Source organism: Hetaerina americana, unplaced genomic scaffold, assembly GCF_022747635.1.
Source record: "Hetaerina americana unplaced genomic scaffold, ioHetAmer1.1.p SCAF_7, whole genome shotgun sequence".
Taxonomy (NCBI): domain Eukaryota; kingdom Metazoa; phylum Arthropoda; class Insecta; order Odonata; family Calopterygidae; genus Hetaerina; species Hetaerina americana.
The window spans coordinates 54,674,949-54,691,221 of record NW_027287316.1 but is presented as its reverse complement, the minus strand read 5'-3'; the positions used below and the strand labels follow the sequence as shown (position 1 = coordinate 54,691,221).

The 16,273-nt window shown below is 40.0% G+C and overlaps 1 non-coding gene across 1 annotated transcript; it reads left to right on the top strand.

Moving 5' to 3' along the window:
• The first annotated feature begins 7,176 nt into the window (after positions 1 to 7,176).
• On the top strand, positions 7,177 to 7,295 carry LOC139696967 (5S ribosomal RNA). Its single transcript, XR_011702674.1, has one exon. It is a non-coding gene; the product is annotated as a 5S ribosomal RNA (ribosomal RNA).
• The last annotated feature ends 8,978 nt before the right edge of the window (positions 7,296 to 16,273 follow it).

Below are 16,273 nucleotides of genomic sequence, written 5' to 3'. Positions count from 1 at the left end.
TCCAATGTTCAATACTTTAAGTAATCTCTGTCACCAAACTTGGGTTGTATTTGACGGTGTAATGGGAAATTAGAATAACATATATCATTGAATGTTATAATATCAGAAGATAGAAACAACCGTGCGTTATTCGAAGTTTTACCATTACGGGGAATGATGAAATATGCTTCAGGACGTGCTTGGGGGGTGGGGGGTGAAGGAAAAAACTTCTTAGCTCTTAGTAATTTCACTTCTGGCTTGTCTCGCAAGAAGTCAAAGCACTCCACATTTTAACCGAACAGATAAAGCCCGTCCCGAGATAACCCGGTAAAGAACTCCAGAGCTCCTTATCTCCTTTTCTCCCCTCGTAACAGCTCTTCGGAGCTGTTACGAGGGGAGAAAAGACGGAGGACGTGTGTGGGGGTTATCTATCTGGCGGAGCGACACTGACTGAATAAAGATCGCTTCAACCATGACCTAACCCGTTGAACTCACTGTCCTTAATCTAGTGACAAAGTTCGGAAAGTAGTACTCCTTGAGACTTTACTTATACAGAGGTGGTGGCTTGAACGGAGAAAGATTCCCATCTCCGGATGAGCTCCAGTTTGCAAACCCAGAAAGCGTCTAATCCACGCATTTTTCTAGACGAGGAACTTTCAGATTTGTTGCGAAGCAGTGTTGGCGATCGATATCGCTTGAACTCGTTTACTCTCCCTTGCGTCATCATCCGTACTGGGTGGCTGAAATTCACTAAAACGTGAAAAACTCGCTCCAATCAATTCGGTAAAGGGCTTTGTGACTTGCATTAATGCTAATTCCCATACATTCCCGTTTCAGTATTTGTCACCCCCTGCTGCTATCAATATGGAATTCCAAGTTCGTACCAAATAACACCCCATGGAAACACATCAAAATCTACTTTTGCGCTAAAAATATTATTGTTTCCTAAGCATCGAAATGTCATTTTAGGTGAAGTTTGGGAAAGTACCAATGTTTAGTCAGTATGCCCGTCCACAGTCTACCTTCACTCGTGAAACATCTTTAATAAACCATGATAAACATCCAATGTGACAATCATTTTTATTTCCACAGCTTGAAGCAGTCTCTCTCTTTCCCAGCACTGATGGACCTTCATTCATCATTTGTGTTCCTTTAAGCCGATTTCATTTTATTCACTCTTCTTAATACACCCACATTTCGAAGGCCGCTAATCAATGCTTATCCTCTGGCCTCAAAGAGCAAGTTTCCGAGCAGTACTACTTTACGGTTCATTCATACCTGGAGACTTTCATAATTTCTTGACGGGGCAATATAATCCATGCTTACATCTTCTCATATTTGAACGAAGTTCTCAAGTCGAAAGTCAAGACGTACTCATGCACATAATAAATTAGAAGATTAAAGTTCTGGAAGACCGAGACCACCACCCTGAAAGAGGATTTCCCTTCGCTGCAGCCTCAAACGTCCACGCGTTAATCATGCCTACATACGCATACACACCTCAAGTCTATGAAGATAACCTTGACCCCATTAAAAATTACATTTCAGTATATTCGCAAATTATGAGAACTTGTGACAAAGGTCGTTGACAAAGCACTTTAGAAAATATAACGAGTTTTTTCAAAGCAGCATTGAAAAAAGCCCCCTTTCATTACTTTTGCATGGTTTTTTCGGACAAGATCCAGTGTACTGAAATTTGACGTCATTGGATTAGCGTCATTTATAATCGTTATTTTGAAATTCGAGAATTAGATAGGTCAACTGATGCCCTGTCATTGCTGTCATTTCTTGCACGAACGTAAACAATGGCCACGATCACCGATCTCAACAAAGTGCACCAGATATCCTCCTTATTAAAGTGATGAATAACAAATAGTCATTTTCAAGATTATTTTTCAAATATCACGATGGGGAACCAAACATTACACGATTTCATGTTTCGCCAATCACAGCTGAAGCTGGGTCGCAAGAGCAGTGACAGGAAGCAGGGCGATAGAAAAAAATCTTCTATGAGTGTACCAGTGTTACAGAAAAAAACTCATAATAGTTATATAGGATCACAGAAGAAAACCACGTATTAGCGGACCATTCATATAGAAGATAATGGCATATTGGCGCATCAGTCCTATGGAATTTAATCACGTTTTGGTGTATCAGTGCTATAGAAGAAAATTGCGCATTAACGCATCGGGGCTATAGAAGAAAACCACGATCCCCCATAATTAGTAATGATAGGGCTGTCGAGTGGAAAGACCCGTGGCGGAGCTCGTCCAATGTAAAGCTCAACGCGGGGCCTACTACCGTTAAATCCTTAGAGCTGAATTTATTGTTCATTGGCATCAAAGAAGGAAAAACAACGAAGACAGCGACCTGGAAAACACGCTTCGCACGGCAGGAAGTTCTTTTGTAGTTACTGGTGTCAAGGATACGATTAACGGGACCAGTGGGGAAGAGAAGTGTCAAGGTGCTGCAAACTCGGGCGTAGAAACCCCAAGCGCACCTTATATGATTCCTATCCCGAGTTGCTTGAGGCATGCAGCCTGTAAACATTTGCTTTTGAAATAGAGAGAAAAAACTCGAAAAACACGGAAAGACGGCTCCGACGTAATTCTGGATGCTATGCGGGTCAAGGGCCGAAATAATTCGATGGAGGTATATCAAAGATCCCATGTGTGAAAATTAATATTTTGTTTCAGGCGTTAAATTTTAGTCGCAAGCCGCGAGTATGCGGTGAGGGATAAATGTTTGAATCGTCAATATTTGTAGGATAACCTAGGCAAACAGTCAATTCAATGGTCGATTTTCTTTATCCCAGCATTATTAGAATGCATCCTCTTTTTCGACTCGGAGAGCAATTAGCTGGGAGTCCGACCAATGATAACTTAATTAACGCTTTGGCAGCGAGAATCGCACGGTAGGAAATCTGCATCTAACTCTTGATTTCTAGGGCCGCCAATCTGGTCCGCTCCCCCCTAACTCAAAGGTATTGGAAAATAAGTGACGTATCATCAATGTGGTAAGTTGCACAACCTGCCATGTATTAGTCGACATCCCGACTAAATGCTTACATACTTCAAAGGATAAAAGACCTGCTCATTGACCTGCGCTTTAATGGAATGTCGTTAGCCGTGATTGTCGTATTGCCGGGACTCTTGGCACAGCTCTTGTACCGACTTTCAAAGGAATTAAATGAGTGCAGGATATTTCGGTGACGGTGAAAATTATGGCGGACTGGTTTACGTCATACAGGGTTCGTCCGGAAAATAAGTTTACTGAGCTCAGGAAAAAAAAATATTACACTTTTACATATCTTAATCTAATATTCCTCAAAATAGGACCCTTGTGAGTCGATACACTTGTTCCAGCAGCGTTCCCATTCCTGGAACGCTCCCGCGAAGGCATCATCGGGAACCTCTCGAAGACTCGTCGTCGACCTCTTCTCTGCCCTCCACGAACATCTTGTGCCACCGAAAGATCATGTTTCTGGACATGGCTGACTCCCCGTAAGCCTGGTTAATCATACCGACAGTTTCGGTAGACGATTTCCCAAGCTTTACCGCAAATTTGATGGAATAACGCTGCTCCAAAAACTTCGGCATCGCGTTCCGTGACGTGGGTCGAGCGTGGAGGTTCGCGTTAACAGAGCTCCTCACTACACCACAGCTCAGAGCCGACTGCCTTTTTCAGCGTCGCTTGCCAACATACCCCCCTCCAATCGCAGCCCGTCAGAGCGGTGCTGGGCGCGCCTGGAGCGGCGCGCCCAGCCCAGGAGTCAGTAGTACACTTATTTTCCGCAAGAACCCTGTATTGCATGCTATTCTTAATGAAATGTTGAGTAATCTACCAGTTGAGTAGTCTAACAGCTTAGGGCACGTTTTCGATGGACCCTGACGCTAAACACTACCGTATACCCAAGTTCTAACTAACATGACACAAATGTCATTAAATTCCATACCATACCTGTATATCATAAAAACTCACTCCTTAACTCAGCACAATTTCTACCCCCAGTCATTCCTTCCAAAATACCTATTATTTTCCCTTTCTAGCTCTCTTTCCCAGCATTCTCTCATCAACTAGTCCCATAATTGTTATAGTATCACGCGTAACGACCCCTTTTTGAATCCAAACTGATCTTCTCCCATTCTATCTCTTCTTCATTCTTTTGTTGACGATCTTAACACCTTTGCCGCCAGTAAAATGAAACTTGCAACCCTTTAATCCTCACACTGCTGCTTAAATGCTGAGCACTGAACATATATAATCCCTGTAAACTTTCAATGCTTATATTAACCACCGACAGTAATTACGATTTTGAAATTTCATTCTAAAGAGATTCAAACGTACTGAGGGGCATCTCGCATGTAAGCACTTAGGGTATCGGTATTGTATTATTTACAATATTAATTTCTCACCATTTAACTTTCCTTTATATACATACCCATTTCAGCGAAATGGCCTAATGGTAGCGTAGGCAACTTAGTGGATATGCGTTCGGCGACGAGTTCGGATTCAAGCATTGGGTTAAACCTTTGGACAACCGTCATAATAATTCCAAGTGGCTCAATATTCTATTTGACTGAAGTTAGTGGGATATCAAACAGAGGAAAAGGGAAATGAAATTAATCAGGGTATTTCAAGCGCCTTAGAGCTTAGTTCGGGGTGCACTCTACCCTCGTCTATCAAAAATCAACATTCGCAATTATTGCTATCACAATGATTATGCATATTAGGCATTGGCATGTTTGTAACATGGAAAAAATCATGAGACAGGCAAGGATAATTTTCAGGTGAAGGCCACGTATTTGAGAAGTGACTTGGACACGCGTTTGACACTTTTCACAGCGAGAGGTTGTAAATAAAACGTATTTTAAGCTATTACACTTTCGATGGCAAAGTAGTGTATATGCTATGTCGTTTACAAATTTGCAGTGGAAATACGAAAAAATAAAGTGGGAGTGAGAGTCATTGCTCCTCAATTCAGCTGTGAAAAAAGGAAAAGGATTTTATGGAGTCATTTGCTCAGGTTATTTTATTCCCAGGAAGAATTTTTGCCATGTCCATGATGAAAAAGAATCAAACGACTGGAATGTAAATATCTCAGGTAAAATGCCTGAAATAGGCGTTTTATGTCGAGTAAGAGGTAGACTTTTGCGTTAATGAGATGTTTCTAGTGTAACTTCTCAATACTTAAAGTTCTCATTATAAGGTATTATTATTAAGGTAATCTACCGGTTAAGGTAGGTTTTTGGATGGACACAACTACCAAACAAATATTTTATTACTCCTAACAAAACACAAAATCCATCATCCTACTCTATATCAGGTCCCTCTTCATCTCTGAGTACTTTCTTCCTCCCTTCATCCCGTCCAACATCCCTATCCTGTTCCTTCCCTTTCCTCTTTTGCCCAACATTCTACCCTCTATCACAGTCTTCAACATCCCACTGCCGGTCAATACCCCCTTCATCCACTTTTCCTGCCTCCACAGGATTTCTCCCAACAAACCCCTCTCCTCTCCCACCATACCAAGTACTTCCTCATTTGTTTTCTTCTCTGTCCATTTCACCTTCTCCATTCTTCTCCACACCCACATTTCAAAAGCCTCCAATCTACGTCTATCCTCCTGCTTCAATGACCACGTTTCCGCACCGTACATAGCTACGCTCCATATCAAAGTTTTTACGAGTCTTTTCTTAACATCCTTACTCAAAGTCCCCGTCATCAACTCCCTCCTCCTTGTGAAAGCCTCTTTGCCTAGCGCAATTCTTCTCCTTACGTCCCTACTACTTTGACCGTGTTGGTCCAAAACACTACCGAGATACGTAAACTGCTCTACCTGCTCTAGTTTTTGCCCTCCTATTTTAATGTTAAGCTTGGCCTTTTTCTTTCTAGAAAATCGCATAACCTTTGTTTTATTAATATTGATTCTCATCCCATACCTGTCGCACTGAATTTCCAATTCACTCAGCAATGCTTGGCTGACTGACAAACTAAGGCTTGATCATCAGCAAACCTAACTGATTTTACGAATTCCCCGCCCACTTTCATTCCTACCTCGAGTTCTTCCCATGCCTCTTTAATCATTTCCTCTGCATACAGGTTGAACAGCAACGGTGATAATGGGCAACCCTGCCTCACACCCCTTCCTAACACTGCCCATCCTGACTCCCCGTTTCCCACCCGCGCCTGAGCAGTCTGAGACATGTACAGGTTGCGGATTAGCCTCCTTTCCCTCCAATCTATTCCTATTTTCTGCAATATACTCATTAGTTTTTCCCAATTCACCCTATCAAACGCTTTTTCGAAATCTACGAAACAGGCAAATACCTCCTGGTTGTGTTCTACGAGGGTCATCCGGAAAGTAGTACCCGTTCGTGAAATAAAGACACAAAAGTAAATATTAACAAACATAAAAAATTTTATTTGAAAGAGGATACTTTAAACTACTTCTCAACATAATCTCCAAGCAAATTAAGGCATTTGTCATAACGTGTGACAAGTTTCTGTATTCCTGCTGCATAGTCCTTCGCCGCCAGCTCATTGAGATACGCGAGGGACCCATCTTGCACAAATTTTTGCATAATGCAGATGGTGTTTAACAATTTCATGAACAATTGTTCGAGAAACATTGGGAAAATGCTCACAGATGTCATCAATTGTGACGCGCCGATCGTTCCTCACGAATTCGTCAACTGAGCTCAACAGTTGGTCTGTAATGACAGACGGTCTCTCCGAACGCTCATCGTCGTGTGTGTTCCCCCTCCCCATGTTGAAGTTGCGACACCACCGCCGAACAGACGACTCGTCCATTACATTGTCTCCATACACCTCCTTTAATTGGCGATGAATATCACATGGGCGAACGTTTCTTGCATTGAGGAATTTAATCACTGCCCTCACTTCACAACTGGCGGCGTTCTCAATTTTTTTAAACATTGTAAACAATCACAGAAACAACACAGGCAATGCTAGCGTCACGCAACTTGGCTCAGAGAAGGCAGACAAGCCACTGAAGCTATCTGACCTCGTCCAGCGGCTACTCGCGTCGTCAGCACTTCATGCGGCACGAACGGGTACTACTTTCCGGATGACCCTCGTATATTCCTCTCGATTAATAATCTCATTACTGCAATGGCATCAGGCGTACCTGTCCCCTTCCTAAACCCAAACTGATCATCCCCTAAGTAATCATTTGCCAACGGCCATACCACGCTGAATACACCGGTTCTCGTCCGATCACCGAAGTTAAGCAGCATCGGGCCCGGATAGTACTTGGATGGGTGACCGCCTGGGAACACCGGGTGCCGTTGGCTTTCAATTATAAGGTACTGTCCCAAAATTTCTGTTCAAATAAAACTTTCTACAAGCCATTTTCTTTCTTCGAGAAATAAGAAGGTATATATACATATATATGCATACATATAAAAGTATACTATATATATTCATTCGCATAAAAATAAATATAAGGAAAAGGGATAGGAAGACGTAAAAAAGACGAACACCGGACATATATATATATATGTATATTTATTTATTTATTTATTTATTTATATATATATATATATATATATATATATATATATATATACACACACAAGCATATACGAGCATACACATATCACACACACAAAGAAAATTATCAACTTTATCTACTTTCAAAGTTTTTCTTCTTTACCTTTATAAACCACGTTCATTTTTAAAGCCCGAAATATATATATATATCTGTAAATATTCGCTCCATTTATATATATACATGGAGCGAATATTTACTTCTAATTTTCAAAATAAAACATTCTTCCTAAAATATATAGTGCATTGGCGGAATTGCAAATACATAGTTACTTCAATGATATTCTATTGTTATGCTTGCTTTGGAACCTGAGATCCTAGTTGCAATTTTAACGTGAATATTTATTGCGTGGCTAGTTAATCATTTGATAACACATGTTTAAGAGAATGTATCTCAACATAAAATGAAAAGTCAAGGCGCTTGATTTATGAGGAAGTTTTTTCTACTAAGGTTGAATATTCTTGTAACCTTAAAGCCTCACTCGGGTCCACCCAATAGCGTGAAAGTGGCAATTTTAGGATCTCTCCAATGTGATGTCTCGACGATGAAATGAGAATAGAAAATCTCCAGTCATCTCCTCATTGGGACAAGAAAAAGAGCGCCGAGGAAGGAAGGAAGGAAGGAGTCGCCAGCCGGGAAATAAACTTCAAGAAGTCGACGCCCAGGCAACCCTTGCGCAATTCTTGCTGCATTCCTGTTGCGCCCTCAAATCACGTGGAATTATTCCCAGGCGAAGGGCTTGGGTAGATTTCAAATCACTCCTAGGGAGGTGGTCTGAGGGGGGTAGGTCGGAGTTGCTCCTGTGGGGGAAATGGCAGCCGGGATGGAGGCGTGGGTGGCGAGAGGGGATCGCGCTGAAGAAACAGCTGAAGTCCTCGAGCAAGAGTTGGCTAACTGGTATTGGCGTTGATCTGAAATCCAACATGCGTAACCTCCGAAAGCAAAGAAATAAGGACTCCAACACAGCAATGAACATTTCAAGCCATTCTTAGTGGTGGTAGCACACAGTTATGAACGGAGGCGACCGATAACCGAGGTCTTTTGCGTCATTTGGGACAGGAAGGTATCTTGGTAGGCGTAGGATTTTAAGGGGATGGGAGAAGGAAGCGTGGAGAGAAACTCGGCGACGGAATCAGCCTTAAATCTTTACCAAAGGCTCCAAGGGGTCATACAACTTAACGTCTCATCCCGCGAACGGCGTACTCCATTTAAAATGCTCTCCACATACGAGCACCCCTAGTAGGGATCGGGATATATCAGGAAAAATTCTGCCACCGCAGAGATTCGAACCTATCCTTTTTTTTTCATATAAGGTATTCTCCAAATTTTTTTCAATGATGTGCCATTGATCCATCTATTAACTAATTAGACGCTAGGTTTGATGAAAATACGACGGGAAGAGAATAAGTGTGACGGGTATGTTGGATAAATCAGGTCGGTAGCCCCTAGATTCACGAAGAGAGCAGGAAAGACTTGAACTCTTAGAAACGTTGAGAACACATGAGTTTTCTTGAGACGAGGTAATAAAATGGCACCCAAAAATATTGGTTGATTCGACCACTGGGATAGAATAAGAGATAAAAACGCCATCACTGACAGATTCAAGTACTCGTTCTTCCCTCGCACGATATGCCATCATAACAAAACCGAGCCCAAGTTCCCGAATGTATTAATTCCAAAACTCATGTTTAATGTTTTAATCAAGCACACCAATCGTTGGGTTATGTGCGAAGCATGTGTATATAGCCATATGTGTGAAGAAGTGTATCTTTATATTTGCTAACACATATTGAAATGCATACACGAATTGATATTTCTGAATGTAGTACGGCTGATTCCTTCTATCTCCACCATACGCTTTTGCGGCAACTTGCGGAATAGATTGTACGTATATGTAGATATGTAAAAAAATCACTCATGCACCTCCAATAGATGTAGTTTTTAACTCAGATAATTAACTGTAATAAAACACTAAATGCGAGGAAACGTATTTTATGATGACGCATGCAATTTGAAACACGTGTCATACTAGTAAATAAATATATTTAAAAATTTTAGTTGGCTGTAATATCATTCAATGTTGATATCGAATTCCAAAAAGTCGAAAAGCTTCTATGTGTAACCAACTTTAATTTCCAGTGAGAAATTTGAAAATAAAAATGGAAAAGAGCTTTTGACTGAGAATTCGTTAAAATATGCGTGTGATTATTCGTTCAAGCTCTATGACGGTAAGAGCAGAGTTCAAGTTCTCGGCCACCTGTTGTTCCGAAGTCCAACGGGAAAGATGACTCGTTGAAAAAAAACTATCCTCCTATATCCTTAAAATATTGCCGTGGGATTTGACCCGCAGTGGACATATTTATGATGACAACTACCAAAGAATTTTCCAGTCGTGTCGAAGGGATTCTTTTAGTGGGAAGTAAATTTACAGGTCAATGACTGTGCAAACATGAACTCCTTATGGGCCTCATGAGTAAGGGTTGTAATCATTACTCCCAACTCCAAGGGAAATATTTCAACAGTTCAATAAACATTGAAATTGAAAATAAACAACTTGGCTTTTCCCCATAGAAGCATTTCTATGTGGAAAAGCCAAGTTGTTTATTTTCAATTTGAATATAAAGATTTTCCATCAAGTAGTTTGATAGACAGGTATATATGATGTTCAATTTTTACTACGGCCCGAAGTTGTACATGAAGCCCAACAATAACTACAAACCCTGTACAGTACAATATTACCGAATATTTTTAAAATATTTGGAATATCTGGAATTCTTTCATCATGAAAGAACGGAGGAAATAGCAATACATACGATTCCTCTATGCAATATTTTCATTTTTTTATGATACGTTAAAATTATACTGTTATTAAAAAATACGGACGTAATATTTAAAACGATTGCTGCAGCTAGATTCAATTGAAGTTGTGAAGAAAGTTATTAAGATTGTTCATTCCACCATTGCAAAATAGGAATAGTGATGAACTAGTGTGTTCTTCATCAAAGAATTGAAAAAACTAAGGGTAACATTTTTGTGTCCTTAAACAAGTTCAAAAACAAAGGTTATGCGATTTTCTAGGAAGGAAAAGGCTAAGCTAAACATTAAAATAGGAGGGCGAAAACTAGAGTAGGTAGAACAGTTTACGTATCTCGGAAGTGTTTTGGACCAACACGGTCAAAGTAGTAGGGACGTAAGGAGAAGAATTGCGCTAGGCAAAGAGGCTTTCACAAGGAGGAGGAAGTTGATGACAGGGACGTTGAGTACGGATGTTAAGAAAAGACTCGTAAAAACTTTGATATGGAGCGAATCTATGTACGGCGCGGAAATGTGGTCATTGAAGCGGGAGGATAGACGTAGACTGGAGGCTTTTGAAATGTGGGTGTGGAGAAGAATGGAGAAGGTGAAATGGACCAAGAAGAAAACAAATGAGGAAGTACTTGGTGTGGTGGGCGAAGAGAGGGGTTTGTTGGGAGCAATCCTATGGAGGCAGGAAATTGGCTGAAGGGGGTATTGACCGGCAGTGGGATTTTGAAGACTGTAATTGAGGGGAGAATGTTAGGCAAACGAGGAAAGGGAAGGAACAGGATAGGGATGTTGGACGGGATGAAGGGAGGAAGAAAGTACTCAGAGCTGAAGAGGGACCTGATGTAGAGTGGGATGTTGTGTTTTGATGGGGGTCACAAATTATTTAATTAGTAATCATGTCCATCCAAAAACCTACCTTAACCGGTAGATTACCTAATAATAATAATAACCAAGTTCAAAGGCCATTTTTTATGTTTGATATTACGATAAATATAATGATCACCCATGGTTGTTGGCGACTTGAACTGAATTTTATCTTTTAAATCATCTTACGCAACACCTAGCAGCTATACCCTACTCAATTTAAAAAAAAAACACTTCATAAAAGTTACTCTCCATATTTGCCTCATGAAACCCATTTAAGATTGAGGGAACAATCACTTAATGATTCCACAAAGTATTTTACAGTTTATATTTTAAACACACCGCCATTTTAAACGCAGCGTTTAGTAACTTGGTGTACTTAACACTAAAATAAGCATTGGTTCACCCGAAATCTATGAAAATTATGAATCCTTTCCTTGGGCTAGAACACATGGAGTGGGTAACACTCGTATCTGAGTAATCACTCTTTCAATTATAACAGTTAATATTGAAGTCTAATTCAGTCGGATTACCTGCACTTGAAATTTGCTTATCGTTCGTATTTAAAGTCGACGTAAAAGGAATAAAAAAGTCGAAATATCTTTGATAAATTAAAGACAATATAGTGAAAAATATATTAAACAAAGTAATGAAAAATAATAGTAAAAATAGCTCCACAGCCATTATACCTTCATGAAGATAAAGCACTGAACGTTAGTCATCATATCGCAATTTTTAGTAGCGATGGTAACGCCATCTGTTTTCTTTATTGGATAAGTGACACAAGGCGGGATATTAAAAATTATTTTTTTTTTTAATTTTTTTCATTCGTAGAATTTTTTTTATATTATTTTAAGACAGCATATCCAAACTAAAATTTAGAATAAAAAACCTCTTTTCCGATCATATCACACTAGAAATAGCTTTCAGATATTATTTCACTTGTATTCTCAATCAACAAGCATTTATAGTATTGTTCACAAGATATTTTTATTTATACTTGGAAACTATGCTACTGAATCCTATCTTATAAATTAATGTATACCAAGTTTTGATTAATACAATTATGATAATGGATCCACTTCCAAAGGAATATGAGCGTAGAGCGCAACAAGTTATTACGGTTGAAATTTTAAATCACATTTTAGTTTGAATGGATGATTCCTGAACGAAGGATTTAGAGCGGGGGCCGAAAGTTGAATTTGTTGATAAGAAAGCTTTCAAAACGTTACGTTAGCCTATGAGATACCTCATGGGAGCAGTGGAGCAACTAAGGAATAGCGTAAAAGATCCTGGTAAGGCCAATTTTAGAGTACTCATCACAGGCATGGGACCCACTTGAAGAAGAGCATATTGCAAAAATGGGCAAGGCACAAGGAAAGGCTTCCAGATATGCATTGAGGAAGGAAGCACAGGAGTAAGGAGTGTGTGACGGAAATGTTAAAAATACAGGACTGGGAATCTTTATAAATTAGGAGAAAAAGAGGAAAACTCCACATACTTATGGGAGTTAAAGCTTGGGGTGAATTTAGGAAGGGCGTGGGATTGCATAACTTTATATGGAGAAATGACCGTAAGTACAATGTGGAATGCCGGACTCAAAGAACTAATACAAAAAAATTTCATTTCTCAACAAAACAATCATGAACTGGAAGATCCTACCTGCAGAACTAATCTATATTTTCCCAAACAATGTAACACGTATATAGTTAATGAGGAATGAAAAAATGTACATGAAAGTGTACATTTGAGACAATTGATGCATCAATTTACATTAAATGTAGGCCACCACACAGCAAACTGCCAACTTGTAACCATTTCCTGTAATATAAATAATAATAACTTTCGGAGGAAAACAAAATAATTGGAATATATGATTTCCAAGTTTACATAACATCCAAATGCACAAAAGTGGGGAAACATTCAATTCATGTAAGTAAGGGCTTTGCTCTGAAGCAAAAATACGAAGGCTAGACAGAAAGTAACTTACGTTTCTGCCTAGCGTGGCGTTTGGTAGGGTTAGAGCCACAATCTTGGAGTCTAAACGTCCCTTTCTATTGCAAGATAGGTGCATTTATGCGAAAATTATTTAAGCAAGGTCAATCATAGACAGCGAATGATGGTCAATGATAAACAGGCTTTTTTGAAATGGTACGAAAGGTGAATACGCAATTCGTGCGATGCCGCCAGCCCTATTTTATTTATATTAGTGCTGCAACACGATTATAAATGGCCAAGAAGTCTCTAGTATTTTAGTCTCTCTGTCGTGATAGTGACTTCCTCTTTCATCCCAATATAGCTACACGCGTATTTGTAATTTGCACAATTTGCACACCCTCTTTGCGAGTGTTTCTTTATTAATCAATTCGGTGATAATCTAAAACGATATAATTTCGCTGGTGGGTACTTGCCCGTCGTGTTCGCTTTCTTTCAGCTTATCGTCAAAAATTATCTAAATAAATCCAAAATTATCCGCCTTTCAATTAAATGATTTACCAGTGAGAGTATTTATCATCGATTTATACATGTGTTCGTATATCTGAAAACAGTCAAGTTTTGGTCTTTTACTCCGGAATGCAAGCATGAAAATTACCACAAGGACAATTACAAGCACCATAGGCTAGGGGGAGCAACACCATCACGTACGCGGGAATCAATCTCGCGACCTCTAGGTTGGCAGCCGAGGATCCCGCCAGCGGCCGCCGAAGCAAAATGTAGCTTTCATTTTATTCTGCACACTGACCGTCGTTCTCAGATTAGAAAACTCTTTTTGGGTCATTTCCTCCAATTTTACTAATGACACCGACCCGTCCGCCAAACCATAAATTTTGGAGTATTTATTTATGGAAAAAAATAATTTACTACTGCTGTGATTATTTAACTGTTTAAGGCCTTCATCTTGGTTTTTGTGTCAGCGATTGGCAGAAGAACGAATAACATGAGGTTTTCTCCAGCCTCCCTTAGGTAATGGACAGGTATATGATGTATAAACAAGGGGGAGTAAAATGAGAATTTGGAGGCTTCGATGAGAAATGGTTTTCAAAGGATGAATAGCTAAAATCGATGTATTGAATGTAAATTCAGAAGTTTACATATGCTGGATTCTAAGGTGACAGGTTTCATGACGAGCTCCAATGAAAATAAATGGGTTCCTTTCTGGTAATAATTTAAAAAAACCAATGGGTCCCGCGGCGAACCTGCGAAAGTTAATTAATTAAAACCATCCAATTAAGTAGGTTCGGCGTTTTCCATGGATTCCTGATGACTGTGGGAAAGAGCCAAGTCATAATAGAGAACTTTAAAAGAGCTTATCAATTGCGATAATTGCGTCGTTATTCAGGTAGCCGATGAATCTCGAGGTGTCTGAGAAAGCTCGTCGCCGGTTGTTATATTACGAAACTATTTGATCTGATACGTTTCGGTTGATACGCGGCCTGTAGATAAACTTCACACCACTTGGTCTGCAGCCTGAATGTTGACCGTGAGAAGCGACTAAAACTGAAGTAATTTCTTTCGAAATCTATTGAACAAAAAATATCGCGCGATCATCAATATCAACGAAAATATCATAAATAGATGATGCAGAAGATAACAAGATAACATTGAACACATGATGTCCGAATAAAGATTACATTCAATGGGTGCATGTAATCTTCATTGGAATTGAAAATAACCGATGAAGCTTGTGAATATATCCTGCAAATGACGTAAACAGAGGAAATTAAGTTTGAAATGGCAACTGAGAAGACACTAAAAGTATGTAGTTCTGGTAATGATTGAAAATCAAATTCCAAAGAAACTGCGGGAGATGCCGCAACAGTAACTTTTAACGGAGTCATCCGCTAATGTGCATTTTAATGCAACAATTTCAGAGCGTAAAAATCATTCGCCTTGACTGGGACTCGAACCCAGATCCCTCAATATCCGGTCGAGTGCTTTAGCCACTTAAGCTACCGAGGCGTCCTCTTAAACTCTGAAATTTTGGGGCTTTTAAAGGAACTAGATGTTATGACGAAATACCGTACATACAATGTCACATGCATTCGTAGTCGTGCGCGAGGCGCCACTGTCCACGAGGTTAAAGCCAACTTTAAACACGTATGGTGTTTTCCCTTTGACAAATTCCAAAGAAACTGCGGGAGATGCCGCAACAGTAACTTTTAACGGAGTCATCCGCTAATGTGCATTTTAATGCAACAATTTCAGAGCGTAAAAATCATTCGCCTTGACTGTTTACTCCTCCAGTAAGTCTGCAAAATTTATGTCGTAACTTTGGAATGCATATTAAAGTCTTTCGGAGTCGGGTATTTCGATGGGATATTCATGTCCCCGGAATATTGTCCAAGGTCGTGTCAAACAGGCCAATTCCCGTGCATCATTTATCCTGCGAAAACATCCCACCTGACTCCTTTAAAACGTGTGGCGTCCATTCTCACCTATATGTAGAAAGCAGTGCATGACGGCTTAGAGGTGCTTATTGTATTTCACCTCTTATCTTTTTTGTTTTAAAGTCAAGTATGCTCTTCTCCTGAATGGAGATAAAAATATTCAAGGTCAGCCTCTATTTATATTGATGTGGCATTGTCAATTTCCTAGTCTACAGTTTGCGCAGTAGCCATGCTTAATTATGAATTGTCACGCTTTCAAGCTACGCTTAGCTTTTACTTGCACACTGTTCGCAGGGAAAAACACCCGTTCAAGCCGCAATGAGAATTATTTGAACATTTGAGCCGTGTGAAGGCCTTTGGAGTAAATTATCGCGGCAGGGGGTTTTCCTAGCATAGACTGCGTTAGTGTGCCTGTCCATTTCTCCGTCGGAGAGGAAACCACTACCCTTACATGGCAGAAATAATATAAATTCTCTTGCATGATAATGGAACTCCGACCATCAACTCTGCGTGTTAGTCTCGAATAACGGCAGGAGTGCGCTGCTCACTACCGATACCTCAATACCATCTCTTCCTTCACCTACCGTCGCATTCCAAACCCCCATCGCTATCAAATGTTCCCTTCCAGGAACACCCGCAATTACTTCCTCTAATTGATCATATA